General features: G+C 42.4%; 1 protein-coding gene across 2 annotated transcripts in view; it reads right to left on the reverse strand.

The window, feature by feature from the left end:
- ATPSCKMT (ATP synthase c subunit lysine N-methyltransferase) overlaps window positions 1-25,294 on the reverse strand; it is an 83,561-nt gene that overhangs the window by 10,384 nt on the left and 47,883 nt on the right. The window contains exon 11 of one of the 2 annotated variants that reach the window (XR_012330616.1): window positions 16,477-21,556. The exons of the other annotated variant lie outside the window; for it this stretch is intronic. The gene's annotated coding sequence lies outside the window, so the exon portion shown is untranslated. Of the gene's footprint in view, window positions 1-16,476; window positions 21,557-25,294 lie in introns of those variants that run through there. 2 annotated transcript variants of the gene reach the window in all.

A 25,294-nucleotide genomic window follows, 5' to 3' on the forward strand; every position in this document is an offset into this window, starting at 1 on the left:
GGAGAAAACTATACTTAAACGCCAATCAGACACAAGTTAGCATCTTACCCACGTGCCGTACACAGAAGGAGAGGGGCAATGGGTTTCCTTCCAGGGCTAAGTCCACGTGAGAAGGATCTTTAGAGGTTCTAATGCCAGCCAGTTCTCCCTGCCCTCATGCATTTAACATACATTTATCGCACAATGATGTGTGCTGCTACTAATACTAAACACTTACTGCAAAAATGAGACCTAGTCCCTACACCCAAGCAGTTCCAACTGAGGGTGCTGATACTGCAACAGAGATAAACACAGCATCCTCGAGAATACTGTGGGGTAGGGCAGGGATAGGAGTTGGCAGTAAAAAGTGATAACTTCCCCCTCAGTAAAATGCCTGAGATCCTGAAATGATTAGGGCAAACGGGTTTCACATGCCTGAATGACTGAGAACATTAAAAACTGGAAGCAAGCTTTGTACCTAGACACAGCTGAGTCCAGGAACCTATTTGATATGCAATTTTCTACTTAGCAGAGCAGGTACGCAGAATTCAATTTGGGGGTGATCTGTATTCTATTCAGTTTCCACAATATCATTCAAATGTAGGCAGGGACGGGGAATTTATCTTCCTGCAAATTCACTCCCTAGGGGTCCGCTGGCTCACAGCGTGTTTCAGTGCAAGCTAGGTGGGAGGCAGAACAGACAACAGCAAGAAATTACAGCCACAAATCGCCCTGCGGGAGCCTCAGTGCTAAAACCACTGGCTTTTGCCCGCTCCTATAATTGCAGACCAAAAACCACTGCCAGAAAAGGGATAACTAACCTGGAAAAAAGGAAGCGTCTCCAGCTACCCAAGGAGTTGGTTTTGCTGTAGTCTGGAGCAGAAACATATTCTTTTCTAACATATTTCCTTGAGCTAAAATATGACCGTTTTATCATTTCTAAAATTTGGAATGTGTTTTGCAGTCAAACTGCACATTTTAAACAGTAGGATTTTGTTCTCCTCCTCAACACACCAAAAATACTGCTATTAAATTGATAGTGTTTTACAATCAGTGATATCTTAGAATCTAGGAAATTCAGTAATTACCATGATGTAAGAATTATAGAACAACTAGAGACATAATACAGAGAGGCTAAGCATTGCTTTCCACACATATCCATTTCATCAAATGTTTTTTGTTTGCATCCCAGCGACCCAGAGGTTCAACTTTTGGAATTTCCAGAGAGATGTTAGACCTACCTCACACCTAAGGCCTTGCAAAGTGAACCTCCTGACCAAGCTCTCCCTGGGCAGGAGCCACCCACCTCTCACCAGTCTGAGGGTACACCCAGCCGAGACAGAGGAGTGGATTAAACCGCTGAGCTCAGCCCAATGTCAAGCCCTCAATTTTAAGAAAGGAGTGGCCCTGGCCACCATTGCCTTCTACCTCTGGTGGGGCCAGTGTGGGTAGTGAGTCAAATCTGCAATGGCCAGTGTTTGTCCCAGAGTCCCTGCACTGCGGCAGGGCGCCTCTTCATTCAGCAGTCAAGTTTTGTGAATAACCAGGCAAAATGGTACATTTCTTGGAAGCACGTGACTAACAATGATAGTCTTGGAGAAAAGGTGTCCAGAGAATAAATATGATGCTGACACAGTCCTGGGGTAAAGCTAATTGGCAGGGAATAGCTCACTACATAGTGGGCTTACCTTTAACCTTTCATCCTCTTGTTCATTCATCCTCCCTGGCTATCAAATCTCAAGCCCCTCATCTTGGGCACCAGAGTAACACACTAAGAAAGAATCAAAAATGATACACTATAGACATTTCCTTTCAAATTCTCGATCCCAGGACTAGGGAGAAAATTTTTTTTCCCCTAACCAGTCTAGGGTTTTCATAAGAAACAGCTAAATGTGGAACAAGGTTCAGAGAGCTTTAGGAAGGGCTAGAAATACCCCCACCTGTGGCTGACAAACTTGAAAAGGCCAGTGGTGACTTGAAAGCTGACTGTGGTGAATCCATTTAGGGAGCTGTTAATAGCCTGAACAGTAACACACAAGAGCTAAGAAATATCCATTCTCCATGGGAGCCTGTTTGAGCCAGGCATCTGTCAAAACACCTACAGAAGCAACCCTTGAGGTGGGAAACGCGAAGGGGAGCAATGCAAAAAAATCCCAGACATTGTCAAAAAATGTAGTTTTGCTGGAAAAAAAGCTAAAGGGAAATATGAGGCTAATATTTGAGAGTGAGAAAAATATATGGCTTCTCTGCTATTGTTTGGAAATTAAAAACTGGGAGGCAAAAAAAGCCTACATTAAGGTTTACAAACTTTGTTTTTAAAATGCTGGTAATGGCATAGTTTACCAAGACAATACAAAAATATAAAAGTCACCAAATGCGAGTGTATGTGTGACACTGTATATTCATGAGAAAAGACGGGATTCCAGAATAATGAAAAGACCTGAGTTTGGGTGGAAGCCAGCTGGATGCTGAGTGCTCCAAGGTCCCAGAGAATAGCAGAACCACAAGACAGAAGGAGCCGGGGGGGGGGGGGGGGGGGGGGGGGGGACTTCCCTGGTGGTCCAGTGGGTAAGACTCTACACTCCCAATACAGGGGGCCCAGGTTCGATCCCTGGTTGGGGAACTAGATCCCGCATGCATGCCACAAGTAAGAAGCCCACATGCTGCAGCTAAGAGTCTGTATGCTGTAACTAAGACCAGGTGCAGCCAAAATAAATAAATAAATATTTAAAAAAAAAAAAGAAGGAGCCAGGGGACAAAAGTCACCCACCACCTGGGAACCCCCAGTTGGGCTATCCCATGAGTAAGAAACAAATGTCTGAAACTTAGAGGTTTGCTTGTTCAGTAACTGGTGTGACCCTAACAAACACACAGCTCTATCTCTACTGATGCACGATCTTGACGTTTCCTAAGTTCTCCGTGTCCATGTCTGTAAAATGGAAATATTAACAGCCCTTTACAGGTTTGTTGTGGTAATTAAGTTGGGAGGGGGATGGAAATCTGAACCTACAACATTATAAATCTCCAGTACAAGCTTGGATTTGTTTTTTTCCAAGGAATAGAGACAAAGAATGACCAGAACTGCAATGAGGTAAATAAAATTTAACATCATCACTAACAATAAGAAATAACTGGGCTTCCCCGGTGGCGCAGTGGTTGAGAGTCCACCTGCCGATGCAGGGGCCGTGGGTTCGTGCCCCGCTCCGGGAGGATCCCACATGCCATGGAGCGGCTGGGCCCATGAGCCATGGCCACTGAGCCTGCACGTCCAGAGCCTATGCTCCACAACGGGAGAGACCACAACGGTGAGAGGCCCGCATACCAAAAAAAAAGAAAGAAATAACTAATTAGAAACAGATATAAGGGGGAAATAAAAATTTTAAAATATGACCTTGTTGTATGTGTTAGGCTGCAATGGGTTTCCATCTTAGAGTTCTTCCCTTTTGAGTCGTTCCTAATGTTGGGACAATTTGGAATTGTAAAATGTAGGAGGTGAGGTAGAAAACTACTGCTTAAGACCTGCTCTTCCTCTGCCTTTGATTCACATGCTGATCTTCCCCATTAAATTAAGTGTGTCCTCATAGGGCAGGTAGGAACTTTCCAGAAGAAAGGAATGTGAGCAGAAGTGATGAGAGCTATTTCCAAGCCTGGTTCCTGTATTCCACCCCAACCCCCAGCCCCCACCAACAATCTTTCCCCTCTTCCTGCTGGCTGGAGTGCCAAGGATGAGGGTGACCTTGAAAGCCATGTGTGGAAAACTGCAAAGCCCAGCATCAGCCAACATCCCTGAATGAGCAGAGCCACCTGCCAACCTGCAGGGCGCCCCTCAGAACTCTCACAAATGGCTGATACATTCGGCTTCTCTGATTTGAGGTCTTGTGTTACAGTAGCTCGTGTTACCCCAATTAATAGAGACTTTCCCTTCTCTGTATCTCCGGTGCCTACAGCAGAACATGGCTCAGCTATTCACTGAATAATCCAAATGAAACATCTATACCTGTGAGCAGAGCTATCCACAATTGCTCCCAGGTCTCAGAAAAACAAAATAAGACTTATACTTCCCAACACCTATCCTTCTCAAACTCTTCCAAAATATAGCAGAGGGAGGAACACTCCTAATCTCATTCTACGAGGCCACTATCACCCTGATATCAAAACCTTACAAAGACGTCACAAAGAAAGAAAGCTACAGGCCAATATCATTGATGAACATAGATGTAAAAATCCTCAACAAAATACTAGCAAACAGAATCCAACAGCACATTAAAAGGATCATACACCATGATCAAGTGTGGTTTATCCCAGGAATGCAGGGATTCTTCAATATATGCAAATCAATCAATGTGATAAACCATATTAACAAAATGAAGGAGAAAAACCATATGATTATCTCAATAGATGCAGAAAAAGCTTTTGACAAAATTCAACACCCATTTATGATAAAAAACCCTCCAGAAAGGAGGCATAGAGGGAACTTACCTCAACATTATAAAGGCCATATATGAAAAAACCCACAGCCAACATCATTCTCAATGGTGAAAAACTGAAAACATTTCCACTAAGATCAGGAACAAGACAAGGTTGTCCACTTTCACCACTATTATTTAACATAGTTTTGGAAGTTTTAGCCACAGCAATCAGAGAAGAAAAAGAAATAAAAGGAATCCAAATTGGAAAAGAAGAATTAAAGCTGTCACTGTTTGCAGATGACATGATCCTATACATAGAGAATCCTAAAGATGCTACCAGAAAACTACTAGAGCTAATAAATGAATTTGGTAAAGTTGCAGGATACAAAATTAATACACAGAAATCTCTTGCATTCCTATACACTAATGATGAAAAATCTGAAAGTGAAATCAAGAAAACACTCCCATTTACCATTGCAACCAAAAGAATAAAATATCTAGGAATAAACCTACCTAAGGAGACAAAAGACCTGTATGCAGAAAATTATAAGACACTGATGAAAGAAATTAAAGATGATACAAATAGATGGAGAGATATATCATGTTCTTGGATTGGAAGAATCAACATTGTGAAAATGACTCTACTACCCAAAGCAATCTACAGATTCAATGCAATCCCCATCAAACCACCAATGGCATCTCTCACAGAACTAGAACAAAATATTTCACAATTTGTATGGAAACACAAAAGACCCCGAATAGCCAAAGCAATCTTGAGAATGAAAAACGGAGCTGGAGGAATCAGGCTCCCTGACTTCAGACTATACTACAAAGTTACAGTAATCAAGACAGTATGGTACTGGCACAGAAACAGAAATATAGATCAATGGAACAGGATAGAAAGCCCAGAGATACACCCACGCACATATGGTCACCTTATCTTTGATAAAGGAGGCAGGAATGTACAGTGGAGAAAGGACAGCCTCTTCAATAAGTGGTGCTGGGAAAACTGGACAGCTACATGTAAAACAATGAAATTAGAACAATTCCTAACGCCATGCACAAAAATAAACTCAAAATGGATTAAATGTAAGGCCAGACACTATAAAACTCTTAGAGGAAAACATAGGCACAACACTCTATGATATAAATCACAGCAAATCTTTTTGACCCACCTCCTAGAGAAATGGATATAAAAACAAACAAATGGGACCTAATGAAACTTAAAAGTTTTTGCACAGCACAGGAAAACATAAACAAGACAAAAAGACAGCTCTCAAAATGGGAGAAAATATGTTCAAATGAAGCAACTGACAAAGGATTAATCTCCAAAATTTACAAGCAGCTCATGCAGCTCAATATCAAAAAAATAAACAACCCAATCCATAAATGGGCAGAAGACCTAAACAGGCATTTCTCCAAAGAAGATATACAGATTGTCAACAACACATGAAAGGATGCTCAACATCACTAATCATTAGAGAAATGCAAATCAAAACTACAATGAGGTATCACCTCACACCAGTCAGAATGGTCATCATCAAAAAATCTAGAAACAATAAATGCTGGAGAGGGTGTGGAGAAAAGGGAACCCTCTTGCACTGTTGGTGGGAATGTAAATTGATACAGCCACTATGGAGAACAGTATGGAGGTTCCTTAAAAAACTAAAAATAGAACTACCATACAACCCAGCAATCTCACTACTGGGCATATACCCTGAGAAAACCATAAATCCAAAAGAGTCATGTACCACAATGTTCATTGCAGCTCTCTTTACAATAGCCAGGACATGGAAGCAACCTAAGTGTCCATCAACAGATGAATGGATAAAGAAGATGTGGCACGTATATACAATGGTATGTTACTCAGCCATAAAAAGAAACAAAATTGAGTTATCTGTAGTGAGGTGGATGGACTCGGACACTGTCATGCAGAGTGAAGTAAAGAGGAAAACAAATACCATATGCTAACACATATATATGGAATCTAAAAAAAAAAAAAAAATGGTTCTCAAGAACCTAGGTGCAGGACAGGAATAAAGACGCAGACATAAAGAATGGACTTGAGGACACAGGGAGGGGGAAGGGTAAGCTGGGGCGAAGTGAGAGAGTGGCATGGACATATATACACTACCGAATGTAAAATAGCTAGTGGGAAGCAGCCGCATAGCACAGGGAGATCAGCTTGGTGCTTTGTGACCACCTAGAGGGGTGGGATAGGGAGGGTGGGAGGGAGACGCAAGAGGGAGGGGATATGGGGATATATGTATATGTATAGCTGATTCACTTTGTTATACAGCAGAAGCTAACACACCATTGTAAAGCAATTATACTCCAATAAAAATGTTAAAAAAAAAAAAGAACATGGAGCTACAGCAGCATAAAATAAAGGAGAAATGTTATTTGCCAGGAAAAAAAAAAAGACTTATACTTCTCACTATGAAGAAAAAGGTCATCAAGAAATGAAAACACTGAAATCTGCGAGTATCTGGTCAGGGCATGTAAAGAGTACATACAATCTAGAAAACACCCATGAATGAAGTAGCCATCTGCTACTTCCTCCAGCATTACCTCCCTTTATTCAAGGCATAGAATTCCAAACGTACAAACTTCCCATACCACTCAGCTCTGTGGTTGAGAGACTGACTCCACCGTCCCTTCCCCACCCCATGCAAGGTTCAAGCCAGATGGCTAAAATCAAATAGATTATTCCATCCCCCAGCCATGGAGATTGATTCGAGCATGGTTTTGGGAGTCGGGTCAGACCACAGAGTCTAAAACAGACCGGAATTAAAAATGTGAATTCAGTCCCCTTCAGTATGCCACTGAGTAGCAAACAGTGCAAAAGATATTCCTGAGATAAGGTTAAACGTAAGGGAACAAAACACCCGTGGCTTTCCTATATGCTCAAAGAGGCAGGTCCAAAATTTAATAGTCAGTGCAGCCTTCATGGAGGAGTAATCCACCAGGTCAGAGAAGCTCAGAGCCGAGAATTCATCATTTTATACTACGAGGATGGGCTGGGGGCACATCAGCAGACAAGGGTCTAAGCAGTACTGTGTAAGGAAACTACAACTAAGTGACATGTTCCATGTTCCCTGTCTCATGTCCTAGGAGTCATTGGGCCTGCAGTAGTTCTGGCCATGACCCACCACAATCCAGCCCCTTGTGGGGATATAGGTGGGCAACTGTCACAGCCCACCATGTCTAGTGACCCTCAGTGACACAACGAGTGTTCCCAGGACACAGCAGGGCATTACAATAACAACAACAACAATAATAACCCAACACTAAATTGGCACGTCCTGTTAGCCGTAGTGTAAACCTCCGCTTTGAGCAGGTGAAATGTGCAAGTCCATCAGTCGAGCATTTCTACTCCTGTGCCTGTTGGAGCCTGTGAGGTTGCAGCTCTGTGGCGTGACTTGCAAGACTGTTCTTTGAGTTTTCCAAGGCATATTTCTCTCGGTAGGACCCACTTTCCAAAGCGTTCTTTGGAAACCCATGGAGGCTGCGCTTCTAAGATGCCTGGGGTCAGCAATACATTCCGGGAGCAGTGGGCTCAAGTGCGTTTGGCTAGGCCAGCCCCTCCATCCCGACATCCTCTGTTTTCTGAGGACACAGCTGGTGGAACTCACTACCGCCATGACAAAAGGCTACCACGAGAACTCTACTTCATGATCCTGCCTTCTCTCTGCCATCCAGAATGCAGTGGGTTGACGGTGTCCCTCAAAACTCATGTCTACTCCAAAACTCAGAATGTGACCTTATTTGGAAATAAGGTCTTTGCCGATGTAGTTAGTTAAGGATCTCAGGATGAGATCATGCTGGATTGGGGGCAATCCCTAAATCCAATGACTGGTGTCCTTATGTGAAGAGAAGAGGACACAGAGAAACACAAGGAAAAGACCATGTGAAGATGGACGCAGAGGACTTCCTGGTGGCACAGTGGTTAAGAATCTGCCTGCCAACACAGGGGATGTGGGTTCGAGCCCTGGTCCAGGAAGATCCCACATGCCGCGGAGCAACTAAGCCCGCGAGCCACAACTATTGAAGCCCACACGCCTAGAGCCCGTGCTCTGCAACAAGAGAAGCCACCGCAATGAGAAGCCCGTACATCGTGACGAAGAGTAGCCCCCCCCTGCTCGCCGCAACTAGCGAAGACCCAACGCAGCCAAAAATAAACAAATAAATTTATTAAAAAAAAAAAAGACAAAGATGGAGGCAGAGGTTGGAGTGATGCAGCCACAGGCCAGCCACGCCCTGAAAGAGAGAAGTGTCTCCTGAAAGCTGTGGTGTCACTGGCCTGGGTGCTCGTCTGAGCGAGATGGAGCACGGTACCTTCTGGGTGATGAGGAGTGATGCTGCTTCTGGTCCCAGAAGACAGATCTCACTGTCCAGGGGTGAGGGACAGTCCTAAAATCCGCCACTTCCAAGAAGTCTCTGCTTCCTCTATTGAAAGAGTGCACAAAGTCGTGGGAGCATACACCACGATGCCCGAGGGCCCAGCTTGGAACTGGGAAACAAGAGCCTGCACTGGACGCTGAGGATCTGATGGGGGCAGGGTCTCAGGGAGACACCGCAGTGCCCCGCAGGCAGGCAGGGGCTCACTCCGGAAGCCTCGCACCCACCCCTGTGCTGACATAGCGGCAGTCTCCAGCTAGGTGTCCAATTCTAGCCACCCTTAGTTGACCCCATGAATATAAACTCTCTTCTAGAAAATACACTCCATACATTTTTTTTCTTAATTTCATGCCACGTGTAACAGCCTGGAGCCCAGTGTGTGCTGGAGAGAAGACGGAATGTCTGGATTCCGGCACTAACTCCATCGCTGATTAGGTATAACTTTGGTTGAGTTGCCTAACATCTGTTCTGAGGTTTCCTCACTTGTAAAGTGGGAATAAAATCCTTCTCTCAGAGAGTCTTTATTAAAATAAAAGCAAAAATACACTTTTTGAAACACAGGAGAAAAAAATGGAATAAAACCACGTGTAAAGCTGAGGAGATGCTCAGTAAATGGTAGCTACTTCCAAGATGAAAGCACTTCCAGGGAAACCAGGCACAGGAGTGCAGGGGCCACAGATCTTCCAGGGGAGGCAGCCGTTGAAGAAGGGAGGCACCTAGTGGCCTGAGGTGAGGGTGGCCCTCCAGAGCTGGCCAGCCCCGGGTTCAAGTCCCTTCCCTACAGCCCAGCCACTCCCCAGCTGTGCAACCCTCAGCCAGCAGCTGAGCCTCTCCAAGCCTCGGGTCCCCATCTGTAAAAGAAATATTGACAGTACCCACCCCTAGGGTACCTACAGCAATTATATCAGGCTATGCATTTCAGTGGCTAAGAACAATTAGCAAAATGTTGATAATGATTGGAGCTGTGTGATATGCACATGGAGAATCATTTTAATGCTTTCCCTACTTTTGTACATTTGCAATTACCCATAATAATATTTTAACTGAGTGCTCAGGTCAGTTATTGCACATAATCATATACATTATTATTAATAATGTGCTTAATACCCATTAGCCCTTTTGTAATAGCCAAAATAATTTCTAAAATAGTCTTCGGTAAAAGAGAGAAGTTGTTACACTCCGTTCTTGGCATTTGGAAGATCATGGACCCCTTTAAGAATGTGATGAAAGATGTAGACCCACTTCCCATAAATACACACATAACCCATGCCCTGCACCCTGTCCACAAAGCCAGCCCAGGGAACCCCGGAGACTCCAGGCATCCCAGGTCAGGAGCTGCTGCCTTTCAGTTATGGGGAAGGGGCAGAACTGCAGTGATTCTCTGCCATCCTACACATAGTTTCCTGACTCCCCTTGGCTGACAGTGTACTGTGGGAAATCACTGAAGGAAGACTCAAATGATGAAACAGCTCTCAGCAGGAGAGCAGCCAATCTAACACAGATAACAAGCAAGACTTGTTTCATCTGTATGGTTGGTATTTATTTTTCTACCTCAGGACATTTATCTGAACATATTTTCCTTTTCATTTCCAGTCAGCATATGAAAGTTTTAGCGTCATAATTTTAGAGGTTTGAAAATTTGGTATAACTGTATTAGCCATCCTACTCTTGGGTTGAATCTTCTCCACAGCAATAAATCTCAGAAAACAATAAAAGTAAGGTGACACAGTATATCATTTCTGATTCCAATACTATTCCTGGTTTAACGTATGACTTTTATGCCTTTGTTAACATTTTTATCTAGCTTTGTGAAAATAGATGGAAAAATATTTAACATGGTACAAAATGTAACCGTGAAATAAAAGCTCTAGGTAAAGCCATAAGCAAGAATAATCAGCTACAAAAATACCTCTCAAGTTGAATAAAATAAAGTTTCAACTGAACTATGAATTTTGAATACAATTACAGCCCAGTAGTTAGCAAATCATTCAGAAATAGATATTTTAGTGTTCTACTTTTCAAATTACAATGTGGAACTTCAAGCAATAAAGGGCAGTTTGAAGAAGTGAAAAGTCATAAAATGGGAAATGTAACATATCTAGCACGAGCGGGGGAAATGGGAAGTGTGCAGAGCATCAGATGGGACTGGAATCAGTGTAAAATCCTAGGAGTAGTAATACCACTGATCTGAAAGTCCCAAGAGAGTGTATAATAAGGAAGGCTAGATGAGTTACGTTTTTTAAAAAATAGAGTAAGTACTCTGAAATAAACGTTGAGGAAAAATATAGACAATATCTGCAAAAATTAAAATCAATGTTGTTAAATGGAATTATCAATAGTAAACTGCTATGGCAACAAATGCAACTCCAGGATTAATTACATTACCGTGAAACGTGATTAAATACTCCAGAAAACTTCATTAAAGTGATTATTTATCTACAACTGGTAAACCTCCTGTCTAAATAGTACTCACTATGCTCCAAGAAAAAAAAAAAAGGCAAAGCTGGGCTCAAAACATCTCCCACAACAAACAGGAAAAAAATCTCAACGCACTAAGAAGAGCTGAAGACCCTGAGGAGAGGCTCTCTCAGCTCCCAAGGCTCTAAGCAAGCCTACCCCTTGTTCCAGAAGGAGACATCATCTCCACCTTCCGGGGCTGTTTGTTCTACAAACATCCTTAAAAAGATAGTCCAGAACAAAGGCTGCCAGTTCCTCCTTTACAAGACGGTCAGAAACACAAACGGCAATTACAGTGACACAGACTTCTCTTCAACAACGTTAGATGTTGGAAGACAATGGAATAATATCATTGAGGTAATGACAAAAATAATAGTCTAGAATTTCATCCTCTCAAGAGGAAGGGCAAAATAAAAGATTCTCAGATGAATGTCATCATGAAGATGAACTTTCCAAAGTCTGGGATATAATCATAAAGCAACTGAAACTTATTAACATCCACTTTCGACTCACTTTCCCTTTAAAACTGCTAATGGACAAGTTCTTCTATTTCTGGATAAAAACTCATCCCCATGAATTTTCTGGTCACTGTTAAATTTAAAACTTTAAAAAGACCTAAATCACGAAACAAAAGTTCGATTCCACACTTTAAATATCCAGTCCCACAGAAGCATTCAAACTTCAAACCTTGATTCTAAGTTCATATTTCTTTCCTTCCCCAGGTCAGGCTTTTGCAGTTAGGAGGGGAGCTGCCTCTTCTCTCTTCCTTAGCTTATGTTTCTGCTCCTGTTTGCTAGATCCAGCTCTGACCCCTCCAGGTCAGGCAGGAAGCAGGAGGCAAGGAGATCAGGAAAGTTCTTACTGACAAGTACGAGAGGTAAGCCAGCATCAGTGCTCTGTGGGTTCAGCAATATCCACACTTTATCTCATGATGTGTTATGGACTGAATGTTTGTGTCCCCCCAAAATTCATATGTTGAAATCCTAACCCCCAAGCGATGGTATTAGGAGGTGGGGCCTTTGGTAGATGATTTAATCCTGAGGGTGGAGCCCTCATGAATGGGATTAGCATCCTTATAAGAAGAGACACAAGAGCTTTTGCACTCTCTCTCTGCCATATGAAGATATGCTAGGAAGATGTCCACCAGATTGCTGGAAGTAAGATGTATAAACTCCAGTCATGCAACAAGGACATCCCAGGAAAAGTGTGGCACAATAGCAAGATGTGCAGACACTACATTTGGAGTCTCCCCATCAAACATCTATGTCCCCTCACAGTCACTATATAATCCACAAGCCCCATCTACACACACAGGGTCTTGGGCCCGTCTTCAGTGCTCCATTCTTAAAAGTGAGCCATCAGCCAAGGATCTCTAGACATATGAGGAAAGCCTCTTTATCATTCAGCTATTGCTATTTCCTGCATGGAAAAATAACCACAAAATCTCAAGACTGACAATTAGGCAAGAAAAAAGAAATAAAATACATCCAAATCGGGAAAGAAAAAGTAAAATTGTCTCTATTTTCGGATGATATGATCTTTTTTTTTTTTTAAACATCTTTATTGGAGTATAATTGCTTTACAATGGTATGTTAGTTTCAGCTTCACAACAAAATGAATCAGTTATATATATACATATGTTCCCATATCTCTTCCCGCTTGCGTCTCCCTCCCTCCCACCCTCCCTATCCCACCCCTCCAGGCGGTCACAAAGCACCGAGCTGATCTCCCTGTGCTATGCGGCTGCTTCCCACTAGCTATCTACCTTACGTTTGGTAGTGTATATATGTCCATGCCTCTTTATCGCTTTGTCACCGTTTACCCTTCCCCCTCCCCATAGCCTCAAGTCCATTCTCTAGTAAGTCTGTGTCTTTATTCCTGTTTCACCCCTAGGTTTTTCATGACATTTTTTTTCTTAAATTCCATATATATGTGTTAGCATACGGTATTTGTCTCTCTCTTTCTGACTTACTTCACTCTGTATGACAGACTCTAGGTCTATCCACCTCATTACAAATAGCTCAATTTCGTCTCTTTTTATGGCTGAGTAATATTCCATTGTATATATGTGCCACATCTTCTTTATCCATTCATCTGATGATGGACACTTAGGTTGTTTCCAACTCTGGGCTATTGTAAATAGAGCTGCAATGAACATTTTGGTACATGACTCTTTTTGAATTATGGTTTTCTCAGGGTATATGCCCAGTAGTGGGATTGCTGGGTCATATGGTAGTTCCGTTTGTAGCTTTTTAAGGAACCTCCATACTGTTCTCCACAGTGGCTGTATCAATTTACATTCCCACCAACAGTGTAAGAGGGTTCCCTTTTCTCCACACCCTCTCCAGCATTTATTGTTTCTAGATTTTTTGATGATGGCCATTCTGACTGGTGTGAGATGATATCTCATTGTAGATTTGATTTGCATTTCTCTAATGATTAGTGATGTTGAGCATCCTTTCATGTGTTTGTTGGCACTCTGTATATCTTCTTTGGAGAAATGTCTGTTTAGGTCTTCTGCCCATTTTTGGATTGGGTTGTTTGTTTTTTTGTTATTAAGCTGCATCAGCTGCTTATAAATTTTGGAGATTAATCCTTTGTCAGTTGCTTCATTTGCAAATATTTTCTCCCATTCTGAGGGTTGTCTTTTGGTCTTCTTTATGGTTTCCTTTGCTGCGCAAAAGCTTTTAAGTTTCATTAGGTCCCATTTGTTTACTTTTGTTTTTATTTCCATTTCTCTAGGAGGTGGGTCAAAAAGGACCTTGCTGTGATTTATGTCATAGAGTGTTCTGCCTATGTTTTCCTCTAAGAGTTTGATAGTTTCTGGCCTTACATGCAATCCCTATCAAACTACCACTGGCATTTTTCACAGAACTAGAACAAAAAATTTCACAATTTGTATGGAAACACAAAAGACCCCGAATAGCCAAAGCAATCTTGAGAACGAAAAATGGAGCTGGAGGAATCAGGCTTCCTGACTTCAGACTATACTACAAAGCTACAGTAATCAAGACAGTATGGTACTGGCACAAAAACAGAAATATAGATCAATGGATGATATGATCTTATATATAGATAATCCTAAAGACCACCAAAAAACTATTAGGATTAATAAATAAATTCAGTAAAGTCACAGGATACAAAATCAACAAATCAGTAATCCGTTGCATTTCTATATACTAACAACAAAATATCTGAAAAAGAATCAACAAAACAATATTATTTATAATAACATCAAAAACAATAAAACCATTAGGAATAAACTTAGCCAAGAAGGTGTACACTGAAAACTACAAGACTTTAATGAAAGAAATTGAAGGAGACACAAATAAATAGAAAGATATCCTGTGTTCATGGATTGGAATAATTAATATTGTTAAAATAGCCATACTACCCAAAGCAATCTACAGATTCAATGCAATCCCTATCAAAATGCCAATGATATTTTTCACAGAAATAGAAAAAGCAATCCTAAAGTTCATATGGAACCATGAAAGACCCCAAATAGCCAAAGCAATCTTGAAAAAGAAGAACAAAGCTGGAGGCTTCACACTTCCTAATTTCAAACTTCATTACAAAGCCATAGTAATCAAAACAGTATGATGGTGGCATAAAAATACACACATATTTGGAACAGAATCAAGAGCCCAGAAATAAACCTGTACATATACAGTCAACTAATACTTGACAAGCGAGCCAAGAACACTCAGTGAGGAAAGGATAGTCTCTCCAATAAATGGTATAGGGAAAACTGGATAATCTCATGCAGAAGAGTGAAACCGGACCCCTATCTTTCACCACTCACAAAAATTAACTCAAACTGGATTAAAGATTGAAACATAAAACTGAAACTGTAAGACTCCTAGAAGAGTGTTGGCAAGGGTGTGGAGGAAATGGGAACCCTTGTGCACCCTTGTGTACCAACTTACAGTAGTACTGTAAGTTGGTACAGCCATTATGTAAAACATTATGGAGCTTCCTCAATTAAAAATAGAACTACCAAGACTTCCCTGGTGGCTCAGTGGTTAAGACTCCGTGCTCCCAATGCAGGGTGCCCGGGTTTGATCCCTGGTCAGGGAGCTAGATCCCATATGCATGCCGCAACTAAGAGTGTGCATGCCACAACTAAGGAGCCCACGAGCCGCAATAATAGATAAATAAATATTTTAAAAAATAGAACTACCATATGATCCAGCAATCCGACTTCTCAGTGTATATACATAGAAAATGAAATCAATATCTTTTTTTTTTTTTTTTTGGCCATGCCATGCAGCTTGCCGGATCCCAGTTCCCCGATCAGGGATCAAACCCGGGCCCCAGCAGTGAAAGCGCCAAGTCCTAACCACTGGACTGCAGGGAATCCCCTAAATCAGTATTTTCATGGGATAGGATATCTGCACCCCCATGTTCATTGCAGCATTATTCACAATAGCCAAGATACAGAAACAACCTAAGTGTCCATCTATGGATGAATAAAGAAGATGTGAGACAGATATATACACACACAATGGAATGTTATTCATCCGCTAAAAGAAAAGAAAAAAAATCCGCCTTTTGCTACAAAATTAATGGATGGGTGGATGGATGGACCTTGAGGGCATTATGAGAAATGAAATAAGTCAGACAGAGAAAGACAAATACTGTATGATCTCATATGTGGAATCTAAAAAAAAAGCAGAACTCACAAACACAGAGAGTAGAATGGTGGTTGCCAGGGGGTGGGGTGAGAGAAATGAGGAGGTGTTGATCAAAGGGTACAAACTTCCAGTTATAAGATGAGTAAGTTCTGGGGACCTAATGTACAGCATGATGACTATAGTCAACTACAGTTGATATTATATACTTGAAATTTGATAAGAAAGGAGATCTTAAACATTCTCACCACCAAAACAAATGGCAATTATGTGAGGTGATAGAGGTATTAATGAACCCTCTTGTGGGAATCATTCTGCAACATATAAGTGTATCAAATCATCATATTGTGCACCTTAAACTTACACAATGTGATATGTCAATTGTAACTCAATAAAGCTGGGGGAAAAAACATAAAATCTCAGTAGCTTACCCAAACAAATATCTGAGAAGTTATCTGAGAGGTTTGTTGGGAAAAAAAACTGGTTGAGAATGTGAAAAGATAATGTCAGAAAGAGATATGAAGAAAGACAGGATGGGGCGAAGAAGAAAACAATTCCCAATAGAAGGAACCAGAAAAAATGCACAGGAAATGAAATATAATCACTAAGATATAATTTGTCTCATTTGTAAGCAAGATTTACACAGATAAAATAACAAAAACACTAGATATATAAACCCACCCACCCCTGAATGTGGAGAAAAGGGAATTACACACACACACACACACACACACACACACACACACACAATATTTGTTCAGACTTTTAAGGGGAGATCTGAGAAAGGGAAATATCTTTGTGTGAGGGTTACGTAATCATGAAACACAGCTAAATCCTGATTTTTCATAATATAAATTCAACACTAATAAAACTGTAATCTAAAACTAAAAGTCAACAAATAGCAGTAAAAGCATCATACTTAGAGTTATGGAGGGAAATACATGAGAAAACAACGAAAAGGTGTGGAAAGTGTTTGCTGACGGCAGTGGGGAAGGATGGGGAGAGGACTGCAAATTTCATTATAGCCTGTTATGCTTGGTTTTATGTATCGACCTGACTGGGCTAAGGGATGCCCAGAGAGCCAGGAAAACATTATTTCTGATGTGTCTGTGAGGGTATCTCCAGAACAGAGTAGCATTTGAATCAGTAGACAGAGTAAAGATCGCCCTGGCCACGGCGGGAGGGGTTCACCCAAGCCACTGAGATCCTGAATGAAACGAAAAGGTGGAGGAAAGGTGAATTCACTCTCTCTGCTTGAGCTGAGACATCAGTCTTCTCCTGCCCTTGGACAATGGCTCTCCTGGTGCTTGGGTTTTCGGACTCAGACTGAATTACACCATCAGCTTTCCTGGTTTTCCAGTTTGCAGAGGCAGACTGTGGAATTTCTTAATATACATATATATAGACCCTATTGGTTCTGTCTCTCTGGAGAACCCTGACTGATAGAGCAAGCAAAACAGTCTCACATTTTCTACATCCCATTGGTCAAATCAAGTCACATGGCCAAGCCCAGCTTCAGAGTTGGGGGAGTTTAAAAGCTAGGGGGCTGGGGGTAGAGCCATGCATTGGGCCCATTCACATGATCAACCTACCCCAGTACCCTGCTTTCTGGGGTTGTTAGGAGAACTGAATGAAGCAATACAATGACAAGATTGAAAAAGCAGATACTCAAGAAGAACTGAGGAATCTATAGTGGGTGTCTAACTGCAATGTCCAAGGACAGAGTGAGCCTGCTCTGGACTCTTCTCTCCATTTCCTTTGTTCAGCTGAACAGTGCCCTTGAACTATTTTAATATTTGGCAATACATTTTTACCATAGAGAATTTTTCATTCTTCTTGTAATTTTTGTGTTCTGAGCTGGAATGCTTCAGATTGAAGTAAGTTTAGATTTTTGACAAACATTGGTAGGACCATACATGGATCTAGGCCAGGAGTTTGTAAACGTTTCTCTATAGCACTCTAGAGGTAAGAGGGAAGGTAGGTATGAAGAAGGAGATGCAGCAGTTGAGGCATCTCTGCTTCAACAAGCACAAGTTTATGTCTTATCTCCTGGACTTCTGCAAATGATTTAACATGAACCAGATTCAAAACCCACTCCCCTAAGTGCTCTCTTTGGTGCCAGGCTGTCAGGCGAAACAGGATTCACCTGGAAATTCTCTCAGTATTAATGGACAGGTACTATATATTACAAGGTACGAAGAGCCCCAGGCAGACAGGCTCACAGAATTCTTGGAGGATAAACAACTGAGAGTTTGGAGCAAAGGTCCTAGTTGCAAGCTTAGTTCTCCCATTTCTCTCAACAACAGTTCTGCTGCTTTAATTGTGGGTTGTGGATTGTTACAGCAAGGAAGAGGGCAGAAAGGTTGCAGAGGTGCCTGTAGAAAGATGCCGGGTGGCATCCTACATAAAACCTTACCAAATTTGCTCCTTGCACCTGGGGCTCCCACATTTTATCACCTACCCTTAAGATGCAGGACGTCACTGGAGGTCAATAAAGTATTCTATCCCAAGTTTCTACAAGTGTCCCTAACCATGTTATTTCAGGCAGGAACGTGTACCTAATTTGCAGGACCCAGTGCAAAAAGAAAATGCAAGGTCCCTTGTGCAAAAACTATTAAGAATTTTAAGACAGCGACCATGGTGCATTAAACAAAACACAGAGCCCTTCTAAGCAGGTGACGCTGTACAACAGCCCGGGTGGTGGTGCCCCTGTAGGCAGCCGTGATTTCTGGACTACAGGATGCCCACTGCTAGTGAAAGGGAGAGTCACAGCCTGCTGAGAAAGTGCTTAGAGACTGTTTGTTCCCTCCCTTTCACAGCAACATGGTCAATCCTATAACTTTGGTTTTCTTATCAAATAATTACACAAAAATAGCGAGTGAATGTGAAGGATAAACATTACTTTAAAAGCCACCTTTTCTCCTCCCTTATTCTAGAAAAAAATAATTAAATCTCTGCTTCAGGTGCCCTGCAGAGAATGTGAAGGGCACAGAGGAACAGACAGCAGCCCAGCCTTTAGTTTAAACCTTATCTCTCAGGAAAGCCCTTGTCTCCCTCTGAGGAACACCAGGCATCTGTGAGAAGCTGGGACAAGTAATTTGGGAAGAAGGGGATGTCTTCTCCAATGAAGTTCTTAAACTCTATGTAGGTATCTACCTGATCACACTAGAAGGTATGTCAACAATTCAGAATTACATTCTTGTACATCCCAATGTGTAAGTACATTTTTAATTACAATGGAAGAGTTTATATATGTATATGAATCTTTGCCCTTTGCTCATAACCAAGAGCAGAGAAAAGTTTTGCTGACCCTGAGTCACAGAGGTAACTTCAGAGCAATTAAGAGCTCGGTTCTGGAGTCAGAGAGACTCTTCTCAGGACCAGTGCCACCATTTTCAATCCCTGTGACTTTGAGTGAGTTAAGCCTCAGTTTCCCAATCTATAAAATGGGGATGGTAGCAGGTGAGGATTAAATGAGATGGTAGGTATAGAGCTCACCTACACCCTGGCACAGTGCAAACTCCTCACCATATCTATTAAGTCTCATTATTGAGCCATGGATCCCACAAGGACGCTTGGTCTGATGTGAAGCTCTCTGGGGTTGAGTCAGGAGCAGAAGCAGAACCCCAGGTCTCCAGGCCTCCTGGGGACCCTCCGATCTGACTCCAGGGATGCCCCTGAGAGTCCTGGTTTGAAACTTGCCCCTTGTCTGTAGGCAGTTCCTCTGCCTCAGCCGCCCACCCAGCCCTGGGGAATGAGCCCTGAGTGGGCTCAGCGTGGGGCTGGGACAGCACATCCACTCAGGTTCCCCTGCTGTGTCATCTGCCCTCCCTCCCACCAATCCTCAGCCAGGCCAGACTTCCCAAAATGCGGTGACTGCAGCTCTCTACTCACAGCTCTGTTCCTTATCACCTTGGCCTGATACTCAGGCGCATCCGTAGCATGGCTCCCTCCAGGTGGACCCATCTTCTCTCTTCCGCGTCACATCACCAGCCCATCCTAGGCTAGTCTCATTCCCAGCTGTGAACGTGCCGAGCTCACGTCTGCCTCCAGCTTTGTCCCAGCCCGAAGTCTTTCCCCGTCCTCTGCCTGCTCAACCTGACCTGGGGTTGCTCGAGCCTACAGGTGGAATGTCTGCAATTTATAACCTCTAGAAGGAATACAGTTTAATCTAGAACTCTCTGCTTTCCTTTGATTCATGTGGAAAGTATCAAGTTGGATCCCTATGACACTCATCATATCAAAATAAATCACAAATGGGTCAAACATTTAAATTTTTAAAAATCCATAAATATTGTTGAAGAAACTAAGGGCAAATTCCCTGATGTTCTCAAAGTAGGGAAGGACTTTCATGTATGATACAAAATCCAAAAGCTATAAATAGAAGATTTTTCAAATCTGAATAAAGAGCATTAAAATTTTATGCATGGCAAAAAAAAGACCAGAACTGGTATATGTTTGTAGCACTATGACAAAGGGCTCCTATAAATCAATAAGAAAAAGTGCAGCAACATCATATAAAAATGGACAAAGGACATGAACAGACTAGTCACGGAGGGGTTGGGGGGGAATGGCTTTTAAAACTGAAAAACACTCAGTCTCATCATTTAAAAATACAAATTAGAAACTACAATAGAATATTATTTTCCATTACTGGTTTTGCAAAGTTAAAAATTTTTTATAATTCATTGTGTAGACAAGAGTGTAAGGAAAGAGGCATTCTTATAAATACTCTTTTACACTCTTGGCTGGAGATGTAAACTGGTACAGCCTCTCTGAGCAGCAATTAGGAAGTATCAATTGAAATTTAAAGTTTACATACCCATCAACCCAGCACTTCTCTACACATTGCTTGCACTGGATTGTCTGCTGTCAACCCTTCATCACTACCCACCCCTTCTAAAGTCTCTGAATCAGAAAAGAAAAGGGAGGAGCTATATTCCCCAGAAGCCGGTCGCAGGTTTGTTCTGAGTTAGTCCTCCAATAAGAAGCCCTTGCAGATGAGAAACAGGAGAGGAGCCACCACTGTTTTGCATATAGAGGTAGAGCCAGGCATGGAAGCCGGGAGTCTGATGCTTGCTCCTGGTAAGCTCTTGAGAGCCACGACCTTGCACTGCACAGTGAGGTCCTTGGTGAGAGCTTCCTGGAGCTACAGCAATTTCGCAGTGAGCTTCTAAGGACCCCCGACTCAGAGGCTTCGACCTGAGATTGCCGTTTGCATCTTCCCTAACCTTTGCTGACCTGGATCTGACAAGGATGTGTAAGCCCTCACTGCCTTTATTCAAATCTTTAACACCAGAACTACATGGACTGGCTTCTGTTTTCCTGACTGACCCCTGTCTGACACATTTATCCTTGGGGAATGTATTCTACAGGTATACTCGCACCTGTATGAAATCATGTATATGCACAAAAAACTTCATTATTTCTAATAGCAAAAGGTTGTAAACGACTTAAAAGTATATCAATGGCGGATGATTAAAAATATCATGAACCGGGCTTCCCTGGTGGCGCAGTGGTTGAGAGTCCACCTGCCGATGCAGGAGACGCGGTTCGTGTCCCGGTCCGGGAGGATCCCACATGCCGCGGAGCAGCTGGGCCCGTGAGCCATGGCCGCTGAGCTTGCACGTCCGGAGCCTGTGCTCTGCAACGGGAGAGGCCACAGCAGTGAGAGGCCTGTGTAACGCAAAAAAAAAAAATATATATATATATATATATATATATCATGAACCTAGAGATTGTCATACTGAGTGAAGTCAGGGAAAGAGAAATATGATATTGCTTCAACTTGGAATCTAAAAAGAAATGATACAAATGAACTTACTTACGAAACAGAAACAGACTCACAGACTTAGAGAAGGAACTTATGGTTACCAGGGGGGAAGGGTGGGGAGAAGGGATAGTTAGGGAGTTTGGGTTGACATATACACACTGCTGTATTTAAAATGGACAACCAACAAGGACCTACTGTATAGCACAGGGAGCTCTGCTCAATATTATGTAACAACCTAAACGGGAAAAGAATTTGAAAAAGAATAGATACATGTATTTATATAACAGAATCACTCTGCTGGACACCTGAAACTATCACAGCATTGTTAATCAACTATACCCCAATATAAAATAAAAAGTTTTAAAAATTTTTAAAAATTAATGTAATTCATCAGACAAATATAGCTGGTATTTTAACTCCTCCAGGAAACCTTTTCTATCTATTTCAGTAAAAAGCCTTCTTCTTTCTTTAGAAAAAAGAAAGAATGTTACGTATAGTTTAAGTAATTGTCGTAGAGTCATATTTAGTTTAAAAATTGGCCATTCAATAATGTATTCAAATACAGCTGGGTACTCATTTTTTAAATATTATTATTGGTATTATTAATTTTTAGACATAATAACAAGATATTTCCTGGCTCTTTTTGATATTTCCACGTAAAAGAGCAACAGTTATACTTTATTCTGCTTTATATATAACATCTCCTCTCTTCCCAGTTACATGTGTCAGTAATTCCACCTCCCTTTTTTTTTTAATTAATTTATTTATTTATTTTTGGCTTGTTGGGTCTTCATTTCTGTGCGAGGGCTTTCTCTAGTTGCGGCGAGCGGGGGCCACTCTTCATCGCGGTGCACGGGCCTCTCACTATCGTGGCCTCTCTTGTTGCAGAGCACAGGCTCCAGATGCGCAGGCTCAGTAGTTGTGGCTCACGGGCCTAGTTGCTCCACGGCATGTGGGATCCTCCCAGACCAGGGCCCGAACCCGTGTCCCTGCATTAGCAGGCAGATTCTAAACCACTGCGCCATCAGGGAAGCCACCCCTTTCTTTTTTTTTACTTAAGCAGTTTTGAGCTGGATTTCTGTCTTCCAAAGGCAAGAGTCCCAACGGCTCTTGCCCTGGCTGTCCTCTCCTGAGCCAAGAGTCTATGCAGCCTCACACACCTCGCCTTTGAGTCATTCTATTAGTTCAGCTCCTAATCCAGTATCCCCTCCCAACACCGATGGATACTTGTACAGCTCTCTTCAGTGCTCCTTCCCTCACACCCACTCTGTCTTCAGGGCCTCAAGTTCTGCCTCAGGTGCCCTCCCCGCAAATCCAAGTGAAACTGCAAGAGACAGAGGTCATTTCCAGGAAGCTTAAGGGAAAAGATACATACAAGGTGTTATGGTTTGAATTATGTCCTCTGCAGAAGATGTGTTCAAGTTTTAACCCCAGCACCTATAAATGTGACATTATTTGGAAATAGGGTCTTGGAAGGTGTGATCAAGTTAAGATGAGGTCATTACAGTGGCCCTCATCCAGTATGACTGGTGTCCTTACAAAAAGAGGAGAAGAGACATAGAGACAGACACACAGAGAGAAGACAATGCAGAGAGATGGAGAGCATGCGTGTAACAGCAGAGGCACAGATTGGAGTGCCACATCTCCACATCAGGGAATGCCAGGAACAGCCACCCATCCCCAGGAGCAAGCAGAGGGCTCTGGACAGTTTCCCTCCCTCAGAGCCCTTGAAGGGAGCCAGCCATGCCAACACCTTGATCTTGGTCTTCTGGCCTCCAGAACTTTGAAAGAATACATTTCTGTTACTTTAAGCCCACCTAGGTTGTGGGAATTTGTTACAGCAGCCATAGGAAACTAATACATAAGGACACTGGGTTGTCTTGTGCTAGTCAAGGACAGGACAAGATGAAGCCAGGCCCTGGAACCCTGACAGGCTTGGTCTCCAGCCATCCTCTCTACAACCTGCTTTATTCTCCCCTCTCTCACCACAGGCCTTCTAGAGAGGCAAGACCACTCTGCCAGCAATTCCACTCTGTCAGCTTCATCTCTTATGACTTCTGTCACTAGAGCGACTCTAGGCTCTTGGTCAAAAAGCCCAGGGAAGGGCCCACTTTGGGTCAAGAGGCCCCTCAGGCAAATAGTTGTGAGGAGGGAACACACTGCATGGAATGACTGCTTGAGCAAATGTGGCAGAAGATAGTTTCTGGAAGACAGGGACGATGGTTTGATTGAAGACTAAAATTCTACCTTCTCCCTCATATGCAGTCTTTCCCAAAAGTTTACTCTTCAAGATTCCTCCCTTTCTCTTTCTCTCTCTCTCTCTCTCTCTCTCTCTCTCTCACACACACACACACACACACACACACACACACACACACACACCCTTGAGATCCTCTGCTTTCTGAAGCACTGTTAAGAGAATAAACAACAAACCACACAACAGACAACCATGCATTCTACTCCATAGAATGTTTTCAGCTTCTCTTAACTCCCTATTATAACAACGCACCAGCCTACATCCTTAGAATTTTATCGATGAGTTATTGGCATTGCACATGGTGAAACTTTCTTGCAAACTCATTATTCATGAAGGTATACAACAGTTGTTTCTCAGGTCACTATGCCTTGATCATACAAATGTCTTTAATCTGTGGTGGCCATTCCTTGTTCCTGGTTTGTGGTTCATGTTTAAGCTAAACTATGACCTGGAGATTCCCTGGTGACTCTGCCTTGCTGCTGTCAACTGTTCGTGCGCACTTATTGCAGCACAGAGTGAATGGAACTGACGTGGTGGGTTTGAGGCCCCACCTGGCTCCGACTGATGATTACACATAACCCTTGCCTTCCTAGAGGCAGCTGAGTGGAGAAGAGTGAAGAGTTTTAAGAGAATCCATTACAACTGCTGACAAATTAACTTAAAACATGTTCTTCCGACAGTGGTTCAATAGCATCACCTTTGAAGACAAAGGACAGTGTAGTGACTGATGGGTATCTTCCGATACCAGCTTTACTTCTTTATCTAATGAAGGACAAGCTCCAATATCTTGATTTAATCGTATTACACAATCAAATTTTCTATAAGAATTTTGGAAATTTTCCCAACCCATATTATGGATTAGCTCCATTGAGGTAGACTAGGTTATGCCACATTTCAAAACACCCCCCAAAATCTCAATGGCTATAAACATTATTTCTCACCCTGCTCCATAGATTGGCTGGGACTGCTCCGTGTAATCTGCATTCAGGGACACCGGTTGACAGACGCTCTACCATCTGCAACATCACAAATGCTGTGGCAGAGGGGAGGGGAGATGACAAATGGTGCATTAGCTCTTAAAGGATTCCGCCTAGACAAACACCTATCACTTCTGCTCACATCTCATTGGCCAAGGGAGCCACGTAACCATGCCGCTCTTCAAGGCGTCATGGAAATATAACGTTAACAGCTGAAGAGTACTAATGATAACCAGAATCCACCGCAATCCACCTCTCTAGTGGAGAGTCAGCTCAGTTTTCTTCCTTTAAACAAAATTCACTTATTCCCTCCCCAGTCATTGATCCAGCACCTCTGGGTAATGTATGTTCGTCCTTTCATCCAGAGGTGTATTAGTCTCCTCAGGCTGGTGTAACAAATTCCAAAG

Source organism: Tursiops truncatus, chromosome 3 (assembly GCF_011762595.2).
Source record: "Tursiops truncatus isolate mTurTru1 chromosome 3, mTurTru1.mat.Y, whole genome shotgun sequence".
In the NCBI taxonomy this organism is placed as follows: Eukaryota; Metazoa; Chordata; class Mammalia; order Artiodactyla; family Delphinidae; genus Tursiops; species Tursiops truncatus.